Source organism: Aedes aegypti, chromosome 2, assembly GCF_002204515.2.
Source record: "Aedes aegypti strain LVP_AGWG chromosome 2, AaegL5.0 Primary Assembly, whole genome shotgun sequence".
In the NCBI taxonomy this organism is placed as follows: domain Eukaryota; kingdom Metazoa; phylum Arthropoda; class Insecta; order Diptera; family Culicidae; genus Aedes; species Aedes aegypti.
In genome coordinates, this window is record NC_035108.1 from 454,935,438 (window position 1) to 454,954,602 (window position 19,165).

General features: G+C 38.4%; 1 protein-coding gene across 9 annotated transcripts in view; it reads right to left on the reverse strand.

Annotated features, from left to right (window-relative positions):
• The window catches only part of LOC5570857 (stress-activated protein kinase JNK), a 251,634-nt gene that overhangs the window by 56,227 nt on the left and 176,242 nt on the right, over positions 1-19,165 (reverse strand). For 6 of the 9 annotated variants that reach the window (XR_002501008.1, XM_021848087.1, XM_021848084.1 and 3 more), the window contains one exon: positions 6,380-6,453. The exons of the other annotated variants lie outside the window; for them this stretch is intronic. The gene's annotated coding sequence lies outside the window, so the exon portion shown is untranslated. The remainder of the gene's footprint in view (positions 1-6,379; positions 6,454-19,165) is intronic. 9 annotated transcript variants of the gene reach the window in all.

Here is a 19,165-nt window from a genome sequence, read left to right on the forward strand (position 1 = left end):
CCAAATGTCAGTCTAGATCGATTTTGAAAAATCAAAGTATGTAAAGTATCTTAGTTTCACATAGTCTTCACCCCCAGAAAGTTTCATTGAATTCTGAAGGGGCGCTGCCAATCCCTTTGTCGAGTTGGCGTGAAATCCGTCCCCTGTAAAGATGGTGTTCGCTACGAATCCGGTTGGAACAAGAAGGCGTGGGGCGCAGCGAGCTAGGTGGATTGACCAGGTGCACCAGGACCTGGAGAGCGTGGGTCACAGTCGAGGATGGAGAGAAGCGGCCATGAACCGAGTGAATTGGCGAAATATTGTTGGCGTGCTTTCATTAAGATATTTGATGTAAAGCCAGATAAAAATAAATAAATAATACGTTCAAAGCTGACACCATTTGCAGTGTTGTTGAAGCTCAACTGCGACCATGATTTAGTGGAGTTTATCACTTTGCACTTCAACGCATTCATTTCCATCGCGTTCATTACGCACCAGCTTGCTACAACGTCGATGTCTTGCTGAAGAGCAGCACAGTCGACCATGGAACTGATGATACGGTATAATTTCAAATGGTCTGCGAACATAAGGTGCTTCGAATTCAGTCGATGACTCAAGTCGTTGATGAATAAAATGAAAATCAAAGGACCGAGGTGGCTACCTTGCGGCACGCAAGATGGAGTAGCGAAATTGGTTGATTTGATGGATCGTATATTAACAAAGGCGGTTCTGTCTCGTAGATGTGATCGTAGCCACTTGACCAACCAGTCGGGAAATCCTAGCCACTCAAGTTTACGCATTGCTAACTCATGGGGTACCTTATCGAAAGCTTTGGAAAAATCTACGTAAACGCCATCCACTTGGCAGCGTTTTTCCAAGCTAGAGTTCACAGCACTAGCGTACACCATAAGGTTAGTAGCTGTTGACCGATTCTCTACGAACCCGTACTGATATTGCGATATTAGTGCATAAAAATATTTGAAAATTTAGCTATATTAGTCTGAATTCGTGTTCTATCCCTAATTTTGATGTTGTGCGCTAGAACAATACAAATTTCTGTTTTTCCTATCAGAAACATGGTGATATCCTTAAGATGTTCATTTTACCACTTCTTCCCCCAAAAAGAAAAAGCTGACATGGCGTGATGTCTGGCTGACTTCTGTTCATTTTCACTAGCAAGTATTTTTATTTTTAATTTCTTTTTTAGTATTATTCCAAACATTACATTCATTTTTTATATCTAGGTGTTCTGTGTTAGACAACACTATCATCCTAATTTGGTAAAACAAATTTAAGATTTTATTAACATTTTGTCAACAGTTTGTTAATTGTTTTAAACAAGTAAGATACACCTGAAGATCACCACAGCAGACAGAATCACAAATCGACCACGTTCTGATTGAGGGACGGCACTTCTCCGACATTATCGACGTCAGGACCTATCGTGGCGCTAACATCGACCCTGACCACTATCTGATGATCTCCTCGGAGTGCGAGGAGATGGAACAGCTGTGCCGGTCTCAAGAAACACGCAAGTTCTATCAGAAGCTCAACGCATCCCGCAACGGCTTCGTGCCGCGAGCCGAGATATGCAGGGATAAGGATGGGAGCACTCTGACGGACGAGCGTGAGGTGATCGAAAGGTGGAAGCAGCACTTCGATGGCGCTGGAAGCACAGGCAATGAAGGTCGAGACAACGCAGGAAATGCCTTCGTCAGTACTGCGGAGGATGGAAACCAACCAGCCCCCACTTTGAGGGAGGTTAAGGATGCCACTGCTGGTAAGGATGGTATCCGATCTGAACTCATAAAGATCCGGGCCCATCTGGCCATTTGTCTGCAACGGCTGATGGGCACAATCTGGGAAACAGAACAGCTACCGGAGGAGTGGAAGGAAGGGGTAATATGCCCCATCTACAAGAAAGGCGACAAGCTAGATTGTGAGAACTTTCGAGCGATCACCATTCTAAATGCGGCCTACAAAGTATTATCCCAGATCATCTTCCTTCGTCTGTCACCTGTAGTAAACGAGTTCGTGGGAAGGCTTCGTTGACGGCCGATCGACAACGGACCAGATCTTTACTGTACGGCAAATCCTTCAAAAATGTCGTGAATACCAGATCCTAACACATCACTTTTCAATCGATTTCAAGGCGGTATACGACAGTATCGACCGCGTAGAGCTATGGAAAACCATGGACGAGAACAGCTTTCCCGGGAAGCTCACGAGACTGATAAAAGCGACGATGGAGGGTGTGCAAAATTGTGTAAAGGTTTCAGGCGAACACTCCAGTTCGTTTGGATCCCGCCGGGGAATACGACAAGGTGATGGACTTTCGTGCCTGTTGTTCAATATTGCGCTAGAAGGTGTTATGCGGAGAGCCGGGCTTAACAGCCGGGGTACGATTTTTACGAGATCCAGTCAATTTGTTTGCTTCGCGGATGATATAGACATTGTCGGACGAACATTTGAAAAGGTGGCAGACCTGTACACCCGCCTGAAACGCGAGGCAGCAAAAGTTGGACTGGTGGTGAATGCGTCCAAGACAAAGTACATGCTAGCTGGTGGAGCCGAGCGCGACAGGGCTCGCCTAGGTAGCAGTGTTACGATAGACGGGGATACGTTCGAGATGGTCGAGGAGTTTTCGTCTACCTTGGATCCTTGCTGACGGCTGACAATAACGTTAGCCGTGAAATACGGAGGCGCATCATCAGTGGAAGTCGGGCTTACCATGGCTTCCAGAAGAAGCTGCGGTTAAAAAAGATTCACGCCCGCTTCAAATGTACCATGCACAAAACGCTCATAAGGCCGGTAGTCCTCTACGGGCATGAAACGTGGACGATGCTCGAACGTTGAAATCCAAAACGTCGAAAGAAAAAAATCGACAAAAAATCGAAAGGACAAAACGTCAAAAGAAGAAAATTAAAAAAAAATAAAAGTTTGTTGGAAGAATTATTTTTTTCTGAAAGAATTATTTCTTACGGGAGAATTATTAATGAACTATGTGTTGAAAGTTTGTTTTGGGATTCGACGTTATGCTTTTCGACATTTTGTCCCTAAACTTATAGAGGTTTTCTCAGGCTTTGTATAAAGTTCTTGAATCTTCACGGGTTTTCAACTCTACGAAATGCTATGTAAACCTCTCAGTACGTTTGCAAGGATTCTAAAAAGTTAGCAGTGATTTTGATGCAATAAACAGAGTATTTTGGGTTAAGCACCTATTCACGATATCAGTAAAAGTCTACTTTAGTTATTTTCTAAACATCCGTACAATTTACTCGTATCTATTAATTACATAAAATCATTTTCAATTGCACTTTCGTTTCACGTACTTTTTCCATTTGTTGAACGCTAGCATAACATGACTGGCTTGGTTTCATCAACAGTATTGCCAGATTTTTTATTTTCGTACCAAACACCTATATTGAAATGGAATATTGCATTACACACTATAGTATTGTTTTTTGCTTTAAATATCTGTTGAATAATTATTATAAAAAAACCTATAATGGTGTATGTTACAATGGTGAAAAACGCGATTCAGAAATATATAATTAATTGCATCCCATTCCCATAGCCATTCTGATTCTATTTTATTTTTCGAATTTCACTATCTTCACTATGGCATCAATGCCATCACCGTTTGTTTGTTTACACCATGATTGAAATTACGCATCGGCAGCCGATTTATCCGGAGTATAACCTCAATCTCGCGATTGATGCTGTAATGTCGAAAATAATGTACATTAGGAGAAGCCGCTAAAGTCTATGGAGTGTCGTAGGGGACGATTCACTTCCGTTTCAGCCCAGAGTGGTCAGGGAAAGTGCTTCGCGGACCTAACCCTGGCCTCACAACCGACGAGGAGCGCGAACTTGCAAGTTGAATGAATGCGGGAGTAAAACGGTCAACATTTAGCGACAATCGTTCAACATTAGGATAAGATGGGTTATGTATGTGTTCAACAATTGGGTACAGAACTATCTTTTTAAATATATGTTTTTTCAATTAAAAATGGACATTACCGTGCTAAAAATGTTACAGAAATAATGTTAAACAATCGTCTACGGTGTTGAATGCTTTTTTAGCAACCTTTCTATCAAAATTTCCATGAAAATCAAATAACAAAAAAACGTCTATCTTAACCGTTCAACATTTGGCGATTTACCCTACTGATATTGCGATATTAGTGCATAAAATTATTGAAAAATTTAGCTATATTAGTCTGAATTCGTGTTCTATCCCTAATTTTGATGTTGTGCGCTAGAACAATACAAATTTCTAGTTTTCCTATCAGAAACATGGTGATATCCTTAAGATGTTGGTTTTATAGAGGATCTCAGAGTTTTCTAATGGGTCCTGCAAAGTACTGCAGAGGAAACAAAGGATGGCCAAGCGCTTTTGGTTGAAAGATCAAAGATCAAGAAAAGACAAAGGGTTCTTAGAGGATCCCAAGAAGTTTTAATATTTTTTATAAGTCATTACGAGGTTTCCAGTCATTCTCAAAGAGTATACAAAAGGTCTAAGTATTTCTTATAGGTTCCTAGAAGGTTTTCAACCGGTTTATGTAGTTTTATATAATACCTAAGGGTTCTGAGGCGTTCAACTATTTATGGCTAATTAAAAACTTCTTTGAGTGATTTCCCGACAGCTTATGAGTCTCAAATGAGCATAATCTATCAAGTTTTAAGTCTAACGGCTGTTTACCGTCAAAGGTTTTAAAAGCTCGTTCAATACGTGACTATGAATCAACAAACGTAATCGGTAATCTTTTTCTTCATCTTTTTGGCATTACGTCCTCACTGGGACAAAGACTGTTTCTCAGCTTAAGGAAACACACCATTGTATATAATAGAATATAAGAGTATAATTATGATGGCAAAATACATACATTGTGCACGAAGCCTAATAGCGCACGTTCTTATATAGCCCCCAATTTGGTACTCTTATACAATATCGTATACAAGTTTTTGTTTACTACAAAGTTCCACGTACAACATGTTATGGAAGCATTGATCTAGCACCTCAAAATCACGAGATAATATAAATTGTAGGTGATGCTAAACTTTTCAAGGTGCTGCAATATTCAGTATGAGTGTTGCAATACGCGATTCCATACCTATGGTGGGTAGTGTACGTACATATTTTATATGATGAAATATGGCATACGATGCAAGTGTATAGATTTTAATGTGAACTAGTGTATAATTTTATGCGATATAATTTATCATAATAAAGTTATTTTGACAGCAGCTACTGCGATTTACTGCAGACATGAACTTAGAAAGTTGCGTTTTATGCTAGGAAATTCGTCAATCGTTTGGATTTTATGTATTGGGTAGTGCGGATACGATGTAAACTGAGAGTTTTCTCTGCCATTTGACCATTTTAGAATCATTATATGGCAGCAGTGTCAGAAAATGTAAAAAAAAAAAAATTATTTCCACATTTTCTATTGGAGTTTTAACTTTGGGAAGGATTGCCAACTACAGTAAGTGATCATCAGAATGATGATTGACCTCCTTCCTCTGTTCCGTAACGCTCTATGTATTATTTTTTTTATTTTGTATGAGTCGTATCGCTTGAGCGTAATTTGTGGACGGTGCCTAAAACACGCTGCTCGCTACACCACGAGAGTACTCTGTACTCTGGGATGCAACTCGATAAGATGCTCAACCAGCGAGATTTGAACCTGCGACCCTTAGCATGGTCGTGCTAAATAGCTGCGCGCATATTCTCGGTATCACATAAATATATAGAACAATGAGCTGAAAAGCAGCCAGCGCTCAATACGGGGGCATGACTAAAAAGGAGAAGAATACAGTAAATTTGTAACTCCGTCATCGTCGTGCGATTGATGAGTCTGATGACAGTGATGACATCTTGAAGTCGTTATTGTTGACAATTTTGCTTTCCCCTATCAAGAAAACGACAATCTACGTCCTATAAATACATATCAGTGTAGCTCATTTGTCACCGGAGCATGGCCATTTTCCGCCGGATATTTGGCACCATCATTATCAGTTTGGCTTTGGCCTGTGTCACCGATTCCTTATGACGCAATCAAAACAACAAAAGGCAACTCCCCAAATCCCACGGGAATTTTCGTTTGGATGTTCTTTTTCGGTGCAAATTTCAGGAGACAAAAAAGCAGACTTCATTCGTATAGGTATACGCACATATGCACCGGGTGTCCAACGTAAAACCATCTCAACGGGAAAACTTTTGGGAAGTTCAAATTATGATCCTGATGAATAATGGATAACGATAAATCTTCATGAAAAACTATGAGCCGAAACTTTATTGTCGTTCTGGTTCTGGTCTTTTTTCCAGCTTTTCTGTAACATATTCTTCTATATCTCTTGTTCGGTGGTTTGCAGTTTTCTCAGTGTATGTACTCACCATAATGCAGTGGATTCCATTCTACTGGGGAAGCGATGAGAGCGTTATGATTGCAAGAATGAATGTGGTTGCACCTGAAATTGATACGGAAAACGATCTTCGTGAGTAAGCGTTTCGAAATGTCACATTTCGTTTGAGTTATGTTTAGTAAAAATTGGTTTCAGCGAGAGTTTGATACCGTGAGTTATAGTAAAAAGCTTCACAGCTTAGGAGACAAAGCCAGGTATCATTCGATTTTATTCTACTTATCTCGTCTGTACATTGTTACAAAATTGTTGAAAAGACTGTCCATCAGCCATTCAGATAATTCTAGAGGAGAGAATTGAATAAACATGTCGTTCCATTCGCTTCAATCAAGCAGAAACGGAGCTTTTCATGCATGAGCCATCCCGATGCAATTCATGTGGGCTGGGAAAAGCAAACATCTACCATACGAAGCGGATTCATGCTTTTGTGTGCCGAAATACAACAGTGAACGAAAAGATCGAAGCCGAAATGCAATTACTTTGTAAATTTGTTTGCGCTTTATAGCATTTTCCGGTTGATCCAATAGCATTTGGACGAATGCAATTTTGTTACATTTTCGGTTTCCCACGTCAATAGTAGACAATACTGGAAAGCAATGCATTCACATCATGACCAAAATCGAGAATTATGTATGCTTTTCATTCAACCAATATTCGCCTAAAACATCAATCATGGGTTACACAATTATATTCATGTTTATGAAATTTCAGCCGTGTTTTTGTAATATAAACATAGTTTTCAATATACAGTTTGTTATGTTACATATTAATTTTATACATGTAAGCTGCTTGACTTGCTTTCTCTCCACCATCATGGACAATAATGGACCTCATTTGCATTACATAAATACCAGCTCATTTTTGGAATTGATATCATACACATTATCTTCGTTTGTTTCCACTTTGCTCTTTTTTTCTCGACATCGACCAACAACATGCATAAATTTATTCATTTTTTATATTTAATGTATGAAGTATAATCACATTTATCACCTGCCGGTTCTCGACTCCGCACTGCCTATGGCAATATCTCTGAGAGCTACTTCAATGCTTCATATGCCAATTTTATCCGTAGATCCGTAGCATAAATTACCTGTATTCTGACAACCCCACAAAAAATAACACACTTTCCACCGTAATGAATCGTTTATAATTTTAATTACGCCATTCGAAAATTAAATCAACGTTGCTTCATCTCCGATGATCCCTGAGCAGCAGCCATCAGGAGGTGAATATCGAAAACCGCCAGATTAATCACCTACGGATACCGAGGACGAAAAAATGTCTGATCCAATGCTGGAACTGACAAGTTATTCTACATCATTCATTATATTATTAAATATCGATACATAAACATATTTTATTCTAAGATATATATAGGTTTAATTACGTATTTAATGCTAGCTTTACAGATATTTTTTGGGATATTTTGTCAAAGCTTTTTGTGCCTTCCTTCACTTATAGAACTTGGTTCGGTGTACCAAAATCAGTGCAACTAAGAATTGAAATTCACTCATTTCATATAAAATGCCTCACTCAAGTACCCGACACTGAAGACGGCCTTACAGTTGAGGCCGAAATAGGCGTATCTGTTATAGATACGAATCCTAGTGGAACTAAAAGGTATAGACCTAATTTCGGTTTTACATATATGTATTTACAAATATCAAAATTTTTGCTAAATCTGAAAATTGAAACATAAACGTCACATTTTTATATAAAAATGCAGGAAACTAGCTGATTTGAAAGCTACGTTTACAAAAGTAAATAACAACCGAATTTTGCTATGATCCACTGTAGAAGACCTCAACTAAGACAAATGGTGGAAGGAGTCAACCAAGTAATTTCCGAAGATTTAAAAGATGACCTCAGGTATCGTCCGAGAATTTCCCCAGTAATCCTCAAATATTTTTATTGTAAGAAGAATTAAAGCAGATTGCTTCAGGATTTCTTGAAGGAGTGACTCATTTCGTAAACAATACGTTTCGCATAAGGAACTGACCGCTTTCCTAGCTTGTAAGGCTTGACCGATGCGACTCCGAAGGAGGAGGCGTTGCGGAACAACATAAGTTGCACCCTGCTGCCGAGCTTCCAGATGCAAGTCATCGAGGCCGTAGGTGTTCTGGTGGATACCTCCATCCTTATCATCAACGATGGAACATCGCACAGTATTTCGATCGGCCGAAATCGTGAACTTAATTCTGTAGCACCTTTAAACGTGATTTTTTCGGGATGGTGTCTTCGGACGAAAATTTTCTAAAATTCTAGCGCATATATTGACGGTGAATGTTAGTTCGCAACTTTGCCACGGGCGGCGCTGCGAAACTATTTTTTTTTTAAATGACGATCTTTAAATATGATGTCTTCGGCAAAGTTGTAGATAATTCAAATACAGACAACTTTGCCAAAGACACCTAGTGTGTATTCAGCCGCATTTCCAAAATACGGGAGTATTTTATGAAGGACCCCCTAAAACTAGTTTTTATCGTATATTTTGAAAATGCGAAGTTTCCGGTAGCAACAATGTTCTACAAAATTGTGTAAACAGTCAAAATGAATCATTCTCTAGAAGACACTAGGTTTCTAAAGATAAAGGAAAAGCAGTTACAACCATTTAAGTGTAAAAATCAGTCATTTTCGGGGTCCGTGTATTTATTCGGGTGGCGGTGGTGGCAGATGAAACCTAGTAGGATTCATAATACATCATTAGTAGTTGTAAATGTCGATAGTGTTATTGGTATCCACGAGTATCCCTTTTACTTAGAGGAAGTTTCATCAATGACTCTAATCACCCTGTAGTACTTAGTTATATGATGGGTAGAGGGCTATGTGGCTCCAAACTTCTGCTTTTTCTTCTTCTGGACAGATTCTTCATGTTTATACACACACTCAATAGGTTCCAAATACTTTTATGAAGAAAGTTCTTAATGAGTCTTTACAAAATGACTCGCCATACAACAATTTTACGCTTACAGTTTTAGCTATTTTCGTACATAGACACTATAGCAAGTGCAAGCTATGCAAATTTGGTGAAATATTTTGTTGAGAAAAGACTAAATCATTGAATTCACACAATAATCAAATCAGTGATTAGATGTTAACGCAATTCTTATGGTTGCAACACTCATTTAATGATCCGATATTAAGGCTCTTGCCTGATTTTTGGAATTGGATACATCACTTAATTTGCCACTCACCGCATCGTGCTTGCACGTGTCATAGTGTAACTCAAGTAAACACTAGCCTGCTAGTTCATCTTTTTAGTCTTATAGTGTTATTATTCGACCAATTAAGCATGTCAACTGTATAATGCTAGCACGTAGAGCGGATTAAAGTGCTATTTGGTTACTTGGAATGTACGAAAAAATGCAAAAATCTCAAGTAAAAAATAGTTTCGTAAAGCGTCATTTCTCGAGATTAAGAACATTCTTCAAAAATGTATTTGGAACCTATTGGTTGTGCGTAATGATGGAGAATGTGTCAAAAAGAAGAAAAAGAAGAAGTATGGAGCCACATAGCCCTCTACCCGTCATATAACTAAGTACTACAGGGAAATAAGAGTCATTGATGAAACTTCCTCTAAGTAAAAGGGATACTCGTGGATACCAATAACACTATCGACATTTACAACTACTAATGATGTATTATGAATCCTACTAGGTTTCATCTGCCACCACCCGCCACCCAAATAAATACACGGTCCCCAAAAATGACTGATTTTTGCACTTAAATGGTTGTAACTGCTTTTCCTTGATCTTTAGAAACCTAGTGTTTTCTAGAGAATGATTCATTTTGACTGTTTACACAATTTTGTAGAACATTGTTGCTACCGGAAACTTCGCATTTTCAAAATATACGATAAAAACTAGTTTAAGGGGGTCGTTCATAAAATACTCCCATATTTTGGAAATGCGGCTGAATACACACTAGGTGTCTTTTAGAAAAATTGTTTGTATTTCAATTATCTACAACTTTGCCGAAGACATCATATTTAAAGATCGTCATTTCAAAAAAAATAGTTTCACAGCGCCGCCCGTGGCAAAGTTGCGAACTAACATTTACCGTCAATATATGCGCTAGAATTTTAGAAAATTTTCGTCCGAAGACACCATCCCGAAAAAATCATGTTTAAAGGTGCTACAGAATTAAGTTCACGATTTCGGCCGATCGAAATACTGTGCATCGGTGGCCCAAAAACAAGACCTCATCAAGCTGACTCGGCTACAGAGAAGTTCATCTTGGCTGGCGAGCTGAACGCAAGGCACGATACATGGGGAAACACCCGACGGAACAGAAATGGCCTCATCCTATAACAGGAACTGGAGGAAGGCCACTACACTATCCTGAGCCCAGATTCACCCACCCGCTTGAGCCGGTCCGGGTCCCACTCAACCATCGAATTCTTCCTGACCAACATGTACGGCAATATCTCCCAGCCGGTCGTTCATCAGGACCTCAGCTCGGGCTGAAGTTGGTTCCCTGGTCAACCGGCATCGAGTCACCCGGCACAACTACCACCGTGTCGACTGGGATCGATTCCAGCGGTGTGTCGATGTCAACATCGGATACGAGGCTCCTCTGGCGTCCATTGAAGACGTCGATCGGCAGCTGCAGAGCATCGAAGAGAGCAGCACGTACCAACATCTGGTCAGGTAAGCCACACCCTTTCTATCGACCGAATTACCAACATCAAAGTAGGCAGTACTAACGCCTACGTCAAAAACCGAAGTTAATCGCATATCAAAGATCGTCAAGGCTAGAATGGTGGACCTTAGAAATGAAGATTTTTCAAACAAGATCCGCTCCCGCCTAGATTGTGCTAGGCCATTGTGGAAGGTGACCAAAATTTTAAAAAACAATTCCACCGTTGATTCCACTAGACAATACCTGCGTGATTGCGTTATAACCCCTGCGGGGAAGGCTGCTGAGAAGGCTGCTGAGATTGGTCGGCATTTCGTCAGCTCACACAATCTAGGGCTAACCATTCCTGGTCCACACGATGCTGCTGTCCCCGAACATGCAGCTAACCTACACCGATCTCCTAACGACTTCTCGGAAGAGTTGGAGATCACTGCTGACGAACTGTTCGCCTATGTCAAAACATCCAAAAACATGAAGGCCCCAAGTTTCGACAACATCCTGAACTTGGAGCTCAAGCAATTGAGTCTCCAGTTCTATCAACATCTGGCACTGATTGAAAATCAGTCTCGACTTAGCTACTTCCCCACGCCGTAGAAGCCAGCAAAAATCATCCCCATCAGGAAACATGGGAAGGTTCCTTCTTCCTCCAAAAGCTATCGCCCCATCAGCCTTCTTTCAGGGTTATCAAATCTTTTTGAAAAAAAAAAACGATCAACAGACGGATGCTTCCGGCTGCCGATCAAAATAATATCCTACTTGAGGAACACTTTGGCTTTCGACGTGGTCCTTCAACCGTGCACCAACTGACTCGAGTAACCAACATCCTCAGGCGGAACAAGTCCCTCGCCAAATCCTCTTCCATGGCGTTGCTTGATGTTGAAAAAGCATTCGATAACGTCTGGCACAAACTGCACCGATACAATCTTTCCTCCTATTTGGTGAAAATCATCAAAAACTATCTGTTTGACAGGACGTTCAGGGTTTCCCTCAATGGAGTCAACTCAGACCCACTCAACATCCTCGCAGGTGTTCCACAGGGAAGTATTTTAGATCCCTTACATACAACCAGTCCACCTCGGACATGACTCAGCTCCCTGAAGGCGCCTCTCTATCGTTGTTCGCTTACGGCACCACAATCGTCTACATCGCTAGATACACGAAAGCGTTAACATCTCGACTCCAGAGAGGCCTGAATGTCTTATCAGATTACTTGAAGAAGAATCTGTATCGATGCGGCGAAGACCCAGGTCATCCTCTTCCCCTTATTCCCAATCCCACAGACTGCTGAGGATTGTAAAATCACCCTCGGTGGATTAACGGTGGAGTGATCTGATGTGGCCGACTACCTTGGTCTAACGTTGGACAGCAAGCTTGACAACAGACGGCTTTCACGCCAACTCGACACGCGATTGGCAGCACCCCTTCAGAATTCAATGAAACTTTCTGGATGTCAAAAGTATGTGAAACTAAGATACTTTGCATATTTTGTATTTTCAAAATCGATCTAGACTTACATTTGAAAAAGATCAAAGTTTTTTTTTTACTTTTTTTATAAACCCGTATAACTCGAAAACGGTATGACCTACAAAAAAGTGTTGTATGGGGGACTGTCGTGAAATTTCCTGAAGTTTTAGAAAACATATTGAAAAAATAATAAAACATTTTCTACACCGAAAAAACAATGATTCAAAACTTTAAAGTCGATTTAAAAAAAACGGCCATTTCAGATTTTGATCATCCTTAAGCAAAAAGTTTCGTAATTAAATTTACTAAAAGTCGTCCATGCATTGCAAATTGGACATATTTTAGGGAAAAAAGTTTTTCTAACAACGAATTTTTTAAGCCCAAAATTTTTTTTTTGATTTTATTTTATGTCGCTTTAAATAGTCTAGTATGCTCATATTTTAAGTGATAAATGAGTTTTAATCACAAAATAGATTATATTTGTTTTATTGGGAGTAGTTAAAAGAAATAAAACGGAATTATACAGAGTTTTTTTTTTTTAATTAAATACAATTGATCTCGCACCAAACCTGTTCAGGTTGACAAAACGGTAACCAAATGCAACATCTTGCTTAAAGCACTATACCCACTGATCAACCGAAAGTCAACCTTATCTATGAAGAACAAGCTTGCTGTTTACAAACAGGTCATTCTTCCGGTCATCGAGTATGGTGTACCAATCTGAAAAGCTGCGCCAAAACCCATCATCTGAGGCTCAGAATAAATTTCTTCGGATGATTCTTAACAGTCTTCCGAGAATGAGAACAACTGAGGTTCACCGTCTGGCCGAAATAAAAACACTCGATGAGCGCTTTGGTGACACGATCGATAGGTTTAGGGCTCGTTGCCAACTATCTGGCCAACAGGTCAACGAGGAAGGTAAGGAATGTTAGTGTGACTACCGTTGTTACTAGAGACCGAGATCACCTCTGCATCTCCACGGTTGTTGTGGATAGGATATTGGGTTAGTGGGATAGGGTAGGGGCCCAGATAGCCGTAGCGGTAAACGCGCAGCTATTCAGCATGACCAAGCTGAGGGTCGTGGGTTCAAATCCCACCGGTCGAGGATCTTTTCGGGTTGGAAATTTTCTCGACTTCCCAGGGCATAGAGTATCTTCGTACCTGCCACACGATATACACATGCAAAAATGGTCATTGGCATAGTAAGCTCTCAGTTAATAACTGTGGAAGTGCTCATAAGAACACTAAGCTGAGAAGCAGGCTCTGTCCCAGTGGGGACGTAACGCCAGAAAGAAGAAGATAGGGTAGAGATTTGGAAGTCCCCAATTTTTGGTGATGCGATTCATGATATATTCACGCCTAACCCAATTCGCCATGTCATTCTATAATCGCATTGAACGAAGCACAAGTGTGTGTCGCCAACCCCACAGGAGCAAGCGTCAAGGTCGAAAGATCAAGCACAACTTCTGTCCTAAACAAATTTATAGTAAACAAAGCTGAAGGACCTCTCGGGGTCAACCTCTTAAAATGCCAAAGCAATTACAATGTAATACTAAATGTTAATACATATGAATTAGATGCAAAAAAAATCGGTCAAGCTCATTTATCAGTGTAACGTTATGGATGACACACCTCAGCAGCAGCAGCAGTAGCATTTGGCATAAAGTCGTTTGGCATAATGATCATATGGCATAAAGTCGTTTGGCATAATGATCATATGGCATAAAGTCGTTTGGCATAATGATCATTTGGCATGAAGTCGTTTGGCATAATGGTCGTTTTGCATAATGAGTCTGACACCAAGAATTTATTGAGATGACATTCGTTTTTACGTTTTTATTGAATCTTTCTGATGGCATCAGGCTTGTTTTGGAGTCAATTGAACCAAAATGACACTATATTCAATAATCATATGCTCTTGAATAAACTAAAGCATATTAGGAAAGTTAATGCCAATATTATTTTATTATTTATCCATAAATTACCCCTCTTTCAAATAATAATGCTTTTTTTGAGTTTCGCTATTGGAATATTTTTTGCACTGAAGATTTTGATATATTTAGGACAAATTTACCCTTCTTTCTTTTTTTTCTTTTTTTTCTTGCGAATACATGATCTCTTTTCCCTTCTTTCGATAATAGTCGGTGTTTTTGACGTACACTTCCGAAATTAAAATTGATATTGAATCTTTCAAAAGTTTTTCAACACATTTTTTTTTTCAAATGTATTGTTCATTTAAGTTATGCTCTGGGATTTTTTTTTGTGTTAGAGCCTCAAACATTTTTAACGAAAAATTATCTGCTTTCTTATATAGGCTATTTTTGCATTATGTTGTAATAATAGGTCTTTGGATTAGAGCTTCAAATATTCTGCAAATAAATTTTCCCCTTCTTTCATCAAGTAATTTTCATCAAGTGTTACGTCCAAACTGGGACAGGGCTTGATCTGCTGCGAAATATTGTATGAGCGAAATATTCTGCTGCGAACTTTCTTTGCCAATTTAATATTTTCAAATATGTATATCGCAACAAGCTCAAAGATACTCTATGTTCTGAGATGTAGAAAAAATTATCATCCCGAAAAGATCTTCCACCAAACCCGTTACGAGTTTTATTTAGTTATGCTCTCTAATGCCACAACAATTTTTGTCACTCATAGCTTGGAAAATCTCTGAACGAACACCATGCTTATTGAAAATCTACTATTTTTTTTGTTGTGGGCTCGGTGGTGTTGATCTCGGTAAAAGATTCAAAAATGCATATATTCATTCTAAGTCATTAATTATGCCAAACGATCATTATGCCAAACGGCCATTATGCCAAACGACCTTATGCCAAACGGGGTACAATCCAGCGAACAGGAGAAAGAAATTCAGTAGCAAAACGATACAGTAAGGCACTGTGATACAGTGTGTGTTGCGGCAACGCCGCAGAACCTGTTATTAGAAAAAATATACAACAGTACCTAAATCATCAATCCTTTTCAGGACTTCTGGTTATTTAGTATGATGTTCAAAAATCAGTTAGCAAAGCAACAGGCCTTGTTAGGGCTAAAAGTTTTTTAGAAAAACCTGACTTAATCCACCGATGGTGCGACTGAACCCTTCTTACATTTTCATGCAGGTTTGAGGTAGTTATTATTCATCATTCATTTGGAACCTTGTATCAGAATAGCTAAACTTTAGTATGTTGTGACTAAGTTCTATCTTCCATTTTCTAATAGTTCAATGGTCCCAAACCCAATTCAATTACACGTCCAATTGAAACTCTCTAAGCCGCATTCGGAAGGCAAAAAGTTATTCTTACTTCGTATGTATTTTTCCAAAAACATTCTTTGAACTTTGTATACTAAATTTTCACATAAAGTTGTGACATTTTTCAAAAAACACACTGAAAAATCATATCTAATTTCCTCGGCATTAGATCGACCAAAATTTTAAATCAAAGTGTCATTAGAATCGTATAATCTCATATTCTTTGAAGAGACCTCACGGAATTTTGACGGAAAAATCTGAAAAGTGTTCAAAATCAATGGAACAGTCATTCAAGTCATCGTGCAAAAGTTTGGGTACACCTGAGCCACATGCAAATATTTTTGGCCAATATCTCTGCCATTTTTCAACCAATTCAAAAAGTTTAAAGCTTTTCCGTGCGCAAATAATGGCACGTACATGATTGGATTGAGATTTCACAGATTTTTCGTGTTTTGAGCAAAACTATTCAATTTTCAGATTTTTCCGCAAAAATTTCCTGGATGCTTTTCAAAGAATATAAGATTACGATTCTAATGACACCTTGTTTTAAAATTTTGGTCGATCCAATGTTAAGGAAATTAGCTATGTTTTTTCAGTTGTTTTTTTTTCAAAAATGTCACGACTTTAAGTAAAATTAGATATGATTTTTCAGTGTGTTTTTTGAAAAATGTCACAACTTTATGTGAAAATTTAGTATACAAAGTTCAAAGAATGTTTCTGGAAAAATATATACGAAGTAAGAATAACTCTTTGCCTTTCGAATGCGGTTTAGGGAGTTTCAATTGGACGTGTAATCACAGAGATATAGACTGAACACTTTTGTATGTTTTTAGGGGGTGAGCCCAAACTTACGCACGGGAGTGTACTTGTCTTGTATAGTGTCTATGTTCCAATAGCCGCATACCTAAGAATAAATATTCGTATAAAATCGAAAAGCAAAACCAGCGACATTCGTTTTACATCATTTGGAATAGAGAAACTTTAAAGTAGATGAAGTGCCGTGTTTCTCTATTTGAGATTCTGCTCAGAGGATTCGAACATTAATTAAAGAATCATTTTGAAGTTTTTTTTATCTTGGTTTTGTGGAAAAAATATGAAAACTACAAAAACTTATATATTTGTATTTATTATCGCTTGTGTCACTAAAAATACATGTGCCTATAGTTGCCCTATTTCTAATTTATGTTCCTATAGTAGCACCAGCTTCACGGCGTAGGCATAATACAAATCAAAACAATATTTTTACAAAATTTTGATATTTTTCCTTTGAAGTGTGGATCAAAAGCTTTCGATTGCTACTATTGCTATAGTAAGCTTTCGAAGCTACTATAGGAGCGAAAGGTTTACTATAGGTGGAAGAGAATTAAAATTTCAATCAAAAATATTTATTTCGTTCGTTTTTTGAACAGCGATTTTTTTCAAGTTTTATGCGCAGGTTTAAATTTAAAAATTAGAGGAATTTAAGAGATTTTTTTGCTGTAACTTATAACTCGATTGCAATATGATTGTGAATGATATCAGAGCTTCCAATCGATGAAAAAAGAGCTTAAACCAGATTGAAAATAGCTGATGAATTGATCAAAATGTAAAAAATATGAATATTTTAAAATAAACTTATTATTTTTTTCAGTACTTTACAAAATTATTCCATTGATATTTCTGTAACTAGTGATCCAATTCCAATGAAAATTTGAAGGCTTATGAATGAAGGCTTATGTCAGAGCTTTCATTAGCCGTTAAAAGAACTTGTAGATAGAAGCGACCATCTAGCAATTAGGGAGCCGTGGGTTCGATCCCCACCGGAGCAGGTGGTTTTTTTTTGCAGTATCAATTTCAATTTGTACATTTGACACGTGCTCGTCGTGTGCATTTAAACTAAAAAAAAAATCTTACAGCAGTGTATGCAATGCCACACTGAGGCAAAAAAACTTAATAATTTCTAATGAGAGATAATTATGATTTGGCACCACAACGGTTATAGTTGAAATTTTTAAGTTTTACTTATGATTTTGGTGAAGAGTTTGAATACTAAATTTCATAAGTCAATCAATGAAAATCTATAACCATCGCAATGATAATTGTTTGTTTGCAAATATCTATCCTTAACAAAATTTGCCTTTAATTCAAGGCGTGCGCGGAGAAGCTTTTCTAGTGATTGCTATGTAAATTATTTCAAATAATGGTTCTTAAATAATTCAAAGCTTTCAATAATGAAACTTATGATCCCATTTTCGAAATGGTTAAGGCTAAGTAGCCCGTCATTCGTTTTGGAAACAATGATGACTTTTCAGCTTGCTTTTCAAAGTGATAAAATACAATCTCAATAGTTTATATTGACTTGAAAAAGTATTATTGTGCGCTCACATGCATAAAGTATGCTGATACTTTTTCAGCTATGTCAGAGCAAATCCAATTGATTTTCTTTGATTCGAAATCGTGAGATGAAGTAGCAACAATCATCAACGACGCGTACAAATTTCAATGACGGCCTACTTCGCCTTAAACGTTTAATGAAACCATAATTTCATAAGTTATGATTTATAGAAAACCTAAGTAGTAGTAGTGCTTCAGAGCAAAAACAAATATCTGCCTTAAATATTTGTGACAGAACAGCAGGAGAATTTACGATAAACATTGTAATTTTATTACAATTTAAAATAACATCAACATGTAATTGTGTTGCAATTACAAGTAATATCAACTCCTCAGAGCTCTAGATTGTAAATTAAATCGAATCTTATGTAAATCATTCACATCACTTTACAGTATCCGGTAGCAGCTCATTGATGCAGCATATCTTTCACGAATGTCCCCTCTAATTACACAGAGGCAGCGAAGGCACTATCTTGTCTTACGAAAACACATACACACTCTTTGGAGCTAGCCCGTGGGACTCAAAATTGAAGGTAATTAGAAATGGAATACCTCTGTCACACATCACACACAAAGTCACGTGGTGGGTTGCGGGGAATTAGTTTCCAAAGGTTGTCTTCTACCGAGGCAAATGCTATTATCCCCCACGGGGGTTTTCTCTGCTCTCAACTGATATGGCTTAGCTTGACAGTACAGCTTCACCATTCTCTAAAACAAAGTAACTCATAAATCGGGATCTTCTGGGCAAACACACCATGTGTGTAAATTTAACATACCCTGAAAAGATTATTTTGTGCTGATTCATGCTTCATTTTATCAAATTTTACTTTGTAAAAATGAAGAAGAAATTGGTCCAGAAAAGCTCGATTTTGTTCGCATCGTATCAAATTTTGTGTAACTTCGTTTAAGCGTTACCAGTATCGCTCGTCTTGCTCGTGTGTTCAATTATTGAGTATAATTCATCGACGACAACGATGGCTGCGGTGTGTAGGTGGATGTGGTTCTATCCGATCCTTGGTGCAGCTCAAT